The following is an 8,612-nucleotide window of genomic DNA, read 5'->3' on the forward strand; positions in this document are numbered from 1 at the left end:
TGTGGCACTGCCGTTTGGGTCATATCGGTGTAAAGCGCATGAAGAAACTCCATACTGATGGACTTTTGGAACCACTTGATTATGAATCACTTGGTACTTGCGAACCATGCCTTATGGGCAAGATGACGAAAATACCGTTCTCCGGTACTATGGAGAGAGCAACAGATTTGTTGGAAATCATACATACAGATGTATGTGGTCCAATGAATGTTGAGGCTCGTGGCGGATATCGTTATTTTCTCACCTTCACAGATGACTTAAGCAGATATGGGTATATCTACTTAATGAAACATAAGTCTGAAACATTTGAAAAGTTCAAAGAATATCAGAGTGAAGTTGAAAATCATCGTAACAAGAAAATAAAGTTTCTACGATCTGATCATGGAGGAGAATATTTGTGTTACGAGTTTGGTGTACATTTGAAACAATGCGGAATAGTTTCGCAACTCACGCCACCCGGAACACCACAGCGTAATGGTGTGTCCGAACGTCGTAATCATACTTTACTAGATATGGTGCGATCTATGATGTCTCTCACTGATTTACCGCTATCGTTTTGGGGTTATGCTTTAGAGACGGCCGCATTCACGTTAAATAGGGCACCATCGAAATCCGTTGAGACGACGCCTTATGAACTGTGGTTTGGCAAGAAACCAAAGTTGTCATTTCTTAAAGTTTGGGGCTGCGATGCTTATGTGCAAAAGCTTCAAGCTGATAAGCTCGAACCCAAATCGGAGAAATGTGTCTTCATAGGATATCCAAAGGAAACTATTGGATACACCTTCTATCACAGATCCGAAGGCAAGACTTTTGTTGCTAAATTCGGAGACTTTGTAGAGAAGGAGTTTCTCTCGAAAGAAGTGAGTGGTCGGAAAGTAGAACTTGATGAGGTAACTGTACCTGCTCCCTTATTGGAAAGTAGTACATCACAGAAACCGGTTTCTGTGACACCTACACCAATTAGTGAGGAAGCTAATGACGATGATCATGAAACTTCAGAACAAGTTTCTACTGAACCTCGTAGATCAACCAGAGTAAGATCTGCACCAGAGTGGTATGGTAATCCTGCTCTGGAAGTCATGCTACTAGATCATGATGAACCTACGAACTATGAAGAAGTGATGGTGAGCCCAGATTCCGCAAAATGGCTTGAAGCCATGAAATCTGAGATGGGATCCATGTATGCGAACAAAGTGTGGACTTTGGTTGACTTGCCCAATGATCGGCAAGCAATTTAGAATAGATGGATCTTCAAGAAGAAGACTGACGCTGGCGGTAATGTTACTGTCTACAAAGCTCGACTTGTCGCAAAAGGTTTTCGACAAGTTCAAGGGATTGACTACGATGAGACCTTCTCACCCGTAGCGATGCTTAAGTCTGTCCGAATCATGTTAGCAATTGCCGCATTTTATGATTATGAAATTTGGCAGATGGATGTCAAAACTGCATTTCTGAATGGATTTCTGGAATAAGAGTTGTATATGATGGAGCCGGAAGGTTTTGTCGATCCAAAAGGAGCTAACAAAGTGTGCAAGCTCCAGCGATCCATTTATGGACTGGTGCAAGCCTCTCGGAGTTGGAATAAACGCTTTGATAGTGTAATCAAAGCATTTGGGTTTGTACAGACTTTTGGAGAAGCCTGTATTTACAAGAAAGTGAGTGGGAGCTCTGTAGCATTTCTGATATTATATGTGGATGACATATTACTAATTGGAAATGATATAGAATTTCTGGATAGCATAAAGGGATACTTGAATAAGAGTTTTTCAATGAAAGACCTCAGTGAAGCTGCTTGCATATTGGGCATTAAGATCTATAGAGATAGATCAAGACGCTTAATTGGACTTTCACAAAGCACATACCTTGACAAAATTTTGAAGAAGTTCAAAATGGATCAAGCAAAGAAAGGATTCTTGCCTGTGTTACAAGGTGTGAAATTGAGTAAGACTCAATGCCCGACCACTGCAGAAGATAGAGAGAATATGAAAGATGTTCCCTATGCTTTAGCCATAGGCTCTATCATGTATGCAATGCTATGTACCAGACCTGATGTGTGTCTTGCTATAAGTCTAGCAGGGAGGTACCAAAGTAATTCAGGAGTGGATCACTGGACAGCGGTCAAGAACATCTTGAAATACCTGAAAAGGACTAAGGATATGTTTCTCGTATATGGAGGTGACAAAGAGCTCATCATAAATGGTTACGTTGATGCAAGCTTTGACACTGATCCGGACGATTCTAAATCGCAAACCGGATACGTGTTTACATTAAACGGTGGAGCTGTCAGTTGGTGCAGTTCTAAACAAAGCGTTGTGGCGGGATCTACATGAGAAGCGGAATACATAGCTGCTTCGGAAGCAGCAAACGAAGGAGTCTGGATGAAGGAGTTCATATCCAATCTAGGTGTCATACCTAGTGCATCGGGTCCAATGAAAATCTTTTGTGACAATACTGGTGCAATTGCCTTGGCAAAGGAATCCAGATTTCACAAGAGAACCAAGCACATCAAGAGACGCTTCAATTCCATCCGGGATCTAGTCCAGTGGGAGACATAGAGATTTGCAAGATACATACGGATCTGAATGTAGGAGACCCGTTGACTAAGCCTCTTCTACGAGCAAAACATGATCAGCACCAAAGCTCCATGGCTGTTAGAATCATTACTGTGTAATCTAGATTATTGACTCTAGTGCAAGTGGGAGACTCAAGGAAATATGCCCTAGAGGCAATAATAAAGTTATTATTTTATTTCCTTATATCATGATAAATGTTTATTATTCATGCTAGAATTGTATTAACCAGAAACATAATACTTGTGTGAATACATAGACAAACTAAACGTCACTAGTATGCCTCTACTTGACTAGCTCGTTAATCGAAGATGGTTATGTTTCCTAACCATAGACATGTGTTGTCATTTGATTAACGGGATCACATCATTAGGGGAATGATGTGATTGACATGACCCATTCCATTAGCTTAGCACCCGATCGTTTAATATGTTGTTGTTGCTTTCTTCATGACTTGTACATGTTCCTATGACCATGAGATTATGCAACTCCCGTTTGCCGGAGGAACAGTTTGTGTGCTACCAAACGTCACAACGTAACTGGGTGATTATAAAGGAGCTCTACAGGTGTCTCCAAAGGTACATGTTGGGTTGGCGTATTTCGAGATTAGGATTTGTCACTCCGATTGTCGGAGAGGTATCTCTGGGCCCTCTCAGTAATGCACATCACATAAGCCTTGCAAGCATTGCAACTAATGAGTTAGTTGCGAGATGATGTATTACGAAACGAGTAAAGAGACTTGCCGGTAACGAGATTGAACTAGGTATTGAGATACCAACGATCGAATCTCGGGCAAGTAACATACCGATGAGAAAGGGAACAACGTATGTTGTTATGCACTCTGACCGATAAAGATCTTCGTAGAATATGTAGGAGCCAATATGAGCATCCAGGTTCCGCTATTGGTTATTGACTGGAGATGTGTCTCGGTCATGTCTACATTGTTCTCGAACCCGTAGGGTCCGCACGCTTAACGTTACGATGACAGTTTCATTATGAGTTTATATATTTTTGATGTACCGAAGATTGTTCTGAGTCCCGGATGTGATCACGGACATGACGAGGAGTCTCGAAATGGTCGATACATAAAGATTGATATATTGGACGGATATATTCGGACATCGGAAGTGTTCCGGAGAAGTTTTGAATAAAACCGGAGTACCGGGGGGTTACCGGAACCCCCCCGAGGGTTAATGGGCCTCATGGGCCCAAAGTGGAGAAGAGGAGGGGCGGCCAGGGCAGGCCACGTGCCCCCTCCCCTCTAGTCCGAATTTGACAAGGAGAGGGGGGCGGCGCCCCCCTTTCCTTCCACTCCTCTCTCCCTTCCTTCCCCCTCTCCTAGTTGGACAAGGAAAAGGAGGGAGTCCTACTCCCGATAGGAGTAGGACTCCTCCCTGGCGCGCCTCCTCCTGGCCGACCGCCCCTCCCCCTTGCTCCTTTATATACGGGGGCAGGGGGCACCTCTAGACACACAAGTTGATCTTGGTGATCGTTCTCTTAGCCGTGTGCGGTGCCCCCCTCCACCATAATCCTCGATAATATTGTAGCGGTGCTTAGGCGAAGCCCTGCGATGGTAGAACATCAAGATCGTCACCACGCTGTCGTGCTGACGGAACTCTTCCCCGACACTTTGCTGGATCGGAGTCCGGGAATCGTCATCAAGCTGAACGTGTGCTAGAACTCGGAGGTGTCGTAGTTTCGGTGCTTGATCGGTCGGGCTGTGAAGATGTACGACTACATCAACCGCGTTGTCATAACGCTTCCGCTGTCGGTCTACGAGGGTATGTAGACAACACTCTCCCCTCTCGTTTCTATGCATCACCATGATCTTGCATGTGCGTAGGAAAATTTTGAAATTACTATGTTACCCAACATTTATCACACTTGTGCTTCAAAGTAGCACCATGTTCTTCATATAGAGAGTCTCTTGAGTTATCACTTTCATATACTAGTGGGAATTTTCATTATAGAACTTGGCTTGTATATTCCGATGATGGGCTTCCTCAAACACCCGAGGTCTTATGAGCAAGCAAGTTGGATGCACACCCACTTAGTTTTCCTGAGCTTTCATACACTTATAGCTCTTAGTGCATCCATTGCATGGCAATCCCTACTCACTCACATTGATATCTATTGATGGGCATCTCCATAGCCCGTTGATACGCCTAGTTGATGTGAGACTATCTTCTCCTTTTTGTCTCTCCACAACCACCATTCTATTCCACCTATAGTGCTATGTCCATGGATCACCCTCATGTATTGCGTGAAAGTTGAAAAGGTTTGAGAACGTCAAAAGTATGAAACAATTGCTTGGCTTGTCATCGGGGTTGTGCATGATGTGAATATTTTGTGTGGTGAAGATGGAGCATAGCCAGACTATATGATTTTGTAGGGATAACTTCTTCGGCCACGTTATTTTGAAAAGACATGATTGCTTTATTAGTGGGCTTGAATTATTTTTGTTTTTATGTCAAATGATAGACTATTTCTTTGAATACTCATGTCTTAATATTCATGCCATGATTAGATATGTGATCAAGATTATGCTAGGTAGCATTCCACATCAAAAATTATCTTTTTTATCATTTACCTACTCGAGGACGAGCAGGAATTAAGCTTGGGGATGCTGATACGTCTCCGTCGTATCTATAATTTTTGATTGTTCCATGCCAATATTCTACAACTTTCATATACTTTTGGCAACTTTTTATACTATTTTGGGACTAACATATTGATCCAGTGCCCAGTGCCAGTTCCTATTTGTTGCATGTTTTTGTTTCGCAGAAAATCCATATCAAACGGAGTCCAAACGGAATAAAAACTGACGGAGATTTGTTTTGGAATATATGTGAATTTTGGGAAGTAAAATCAACGCGAGACGATGCTCGAGGGGCCCACGGGGCAGGGGGCGCGCCCCTGACCCTTGTGTCCACCCCGTAAGGCGGTTGATGCCCTTCTTTCGCCGCAAGAAAGCTAATAACCGGATATAGATCGTGTTAAAATTTCAGCCCAATCGGAGTTACAAATCTCCAGGAATATAAGAAACGGTGAAAGGGTAGAATCTGAGAATGCAGAAACAGAGAGAGACAGAGAGACAGATCCAATCTAGGAGGGGCTCTCGCCCTCCCACGCCATGGAGGCCATGGACCAGAGGGGAAACCCTTCTCCCATCTAGGGAGGAGGTCAAGGAAGAAGAAGAAGGATGGGGGCTCTCTCCCCCTCGCTTCCGGTGGCACCGGAGTGCCACCAGGGGCCATCATCATCACTGCAATCTTCACCAACAACTTCACCGCCATCATCACCAACTCCCCCCCCTCTATGCAGCGGTGTAACCTCTCTCTTACCTGCTGTAATCTCTACTTAAACATGGTGCTCAACGCTATATATTATTTCCCAATGATGTATGGCTATCCTATGATGTTTGAGTAGATCCGTTTTGTCCTATGGGCTATTTGATGATCAAGATTGGTTTGAGTTGCATGTTTTATTATTGGTGCTGTCCTATGGTGCTCTCCGTGTCGCGCAAGCGTGAGGGATCCCCGCTGTAGGGTGTTGCAATACGTTCATGATTCGCTTATAGTGGGCTGCGTGAGTGACTGAAACACAAACCCGAGTAAGGGGGTTGTTGCGTATGGGATAAAGAGGACTTGATGCCTTAATGCTATGGTTGGGTTTTACCTTAATGATCTTTAGTAGTTGCGGATGCTTGCTATAGAGTTCCAATCATAAGTGGATATGATCCAAGTAGAGAAAGTATGTTAGCTTATGCCTCTCCCTCATATAAAATTGCAATAATGATTACCGGTCTAGTTATAGAGTTCCAATCATAAGTGACCTTGTGAACTTATGCATAGGGGTTGGCACACATTTTCGTCTTGACTCTCCGGTAGAAACTTTGGGGCACTCTTTGAAGTTCATTGTGTTGGTTGAATAGATGAATCTGAGATTGTGTGATGCATATCTTATAATCATACCTGCGGATACTTGAGGTGACATTGGAGTATCTAGGTGACATTAGGGTTTAGGTTGATTTGTGTCTTAAGGTGTTATTTTACTACGAACTCTAGGGTTGTTTGTGACACTTATAGAAATAGCCCAATGGATTGATCGGAAAGAATAACTTTGAGGTGGTCTCGTACCCTACAATAATTTTTTCATTTGTTCTCTGCTATTAGTGATTTTGGAGTGACTCTTTGTAGCATGTTGAGGGATAGTTATATGATCCAATTATGTTATCCTTGTTGAGAGAACTTGCACTAGTGAAAGAATGAACCCTAGGCCTTGTTTCAACGCATTGAAATACCGTTTTCGCTCACTTTTATCATTAGTTACCTTGCTGTTTTTATAATTTCAGATTATAAAAACCTATATCTACCATCCATATTGCACTTGTATCACCATCTCTTCGCCGAACTAGTGCACCTATACAATTTACCATTGTATTGGGTGTGTTGGGGACACAAGAGACTCTTTGTTATTTGGTTGCAGTGTTGTTTGAGAGAGACCATCTTCATCCTACGCCTCCCATGGATTGATAAACCTTAGTTCATCCACTTGAGGGAAATTTGCTACTGTCCTACAAACCTCCGCACTTGGAGGCCCAATGATACATCTCCGTCGTATCTATAATTTTTGATTGTTCCATGCCAATATTCTACAACTTTCATATACTTTTGGAAACTTTTTATACTATTTTTGGGACTAACATATTGATCCAGTGCCTAGTGCCAGTTCCTGTTTGTTGCATGTTTTTTGTTTCGCAGAAAATCCATATCAAACGGAGTCCAAATGGAATAAAAACTGATGGAGATTTTTTTGGAATATATGTGAATTTTAGGAAGTAAAATCAACGCGAGACGATGCTCGAGGGGCCCACGAGGCAGGGGGCGCGCCCCAGGGGGGCAGGCGCGCCCCTGACCCTCGTGGCCACCCCTTAAGGCGGCTGATGTCCTTCTTTCGCCGCAAGAAAGCTAATATCCGGATAGAAATCGTGCTAAAATTTCAGCCCAATCGGAGTTACGGATCTCCGGGAATATAAGAAACGGTGAAAGGGAAGAATCTGAGAACACAGAAACAGAGAGAGACAGAGAGACAGATCCAATCTCAGAGGGGCTCTCGCCCCTCCCACGCCATGGAGGCCATGGACCAGAGGGGAAACCCTTCTCCCATCTAGGGAGGAGGTCAAGGAAGAAGAAAAAGGAGTGGGGCTCTCTCCCCCTCTCTTCCGGTGGCACCGGAGTGCCACCGGGGGCCATCATCATCACCGCAATCTTCACCAACAACTTCACCACCATCATCACCAACTCTTCCCCCCTCTATGCAGCGGTGTAACCTCTCTCTTACCTGCTGTAATCTCTACTTAAACATGGTGCTCAATGCTATATATTATTTCCCAATGATGTATGGCTATCCTATGATGTTTGAGTAGATCCGTTTTGTCCTATGGGCTATTTGATGATCAAGATTGGTTTGAGTTGCATGTTTTATTATTGGTGTTGTCCTATAGTGCTCTCCATGTCTTGCAAGCGTGAGGTATCCCCGTTGTAGGGTGTTGCAATACGTTCATGATTCGCTTATAGTGGGTTGCGTGAGTGACTGAAACACAAACCCGAGTAAGGGGGTTGTTGCGTATGGGATAAAGAGGACTTGATGCTTTAATGCTATGGTTGGGTTTTACCTTAATGATCTTTAGTAGTTGCGGATGCTTGCTATAGAGTTCCAATCATAAGTGCATATGATCCAAGTAGAGAAAGTATGTTAGCTTATGCCTCTCCCTCATATAAAATTGCAATAATGATTACCGGTCTAGTTATCGATTGCCTAGGGACAAATAACTTTCTCGTAACAAAAAGCTCTTTACTAAAACTAACTTAGTTATGTCTTTATCTAAACAGCCCCTACTTTTTATTTACTTGCTCTTTATTATCTTGCAAACCTATCCAACAACACCTACAAAGTACTTCTAGTTTCATACTTGTTCTAGGTAAAGCGAACATCAAGCGTGCGTAGAGTTGTATCGGTGGTCAATAGAACTTGAGGGAA

The sequence above is a fragment of the Triticum urartu genome, chromosome 1A, assembly GCF_056163025.1.
Source record: "Triticum urartu cultivar PI428250 chromosome 1A, HENAU_Tu73, whole genome shotgun sequence".
Lineage (NCBI taxonomy): Eukaryota > Viridiplantae > Streptophyta > Magnoliopsida > Poales > Poaceae > Triticum > Triticum urartu.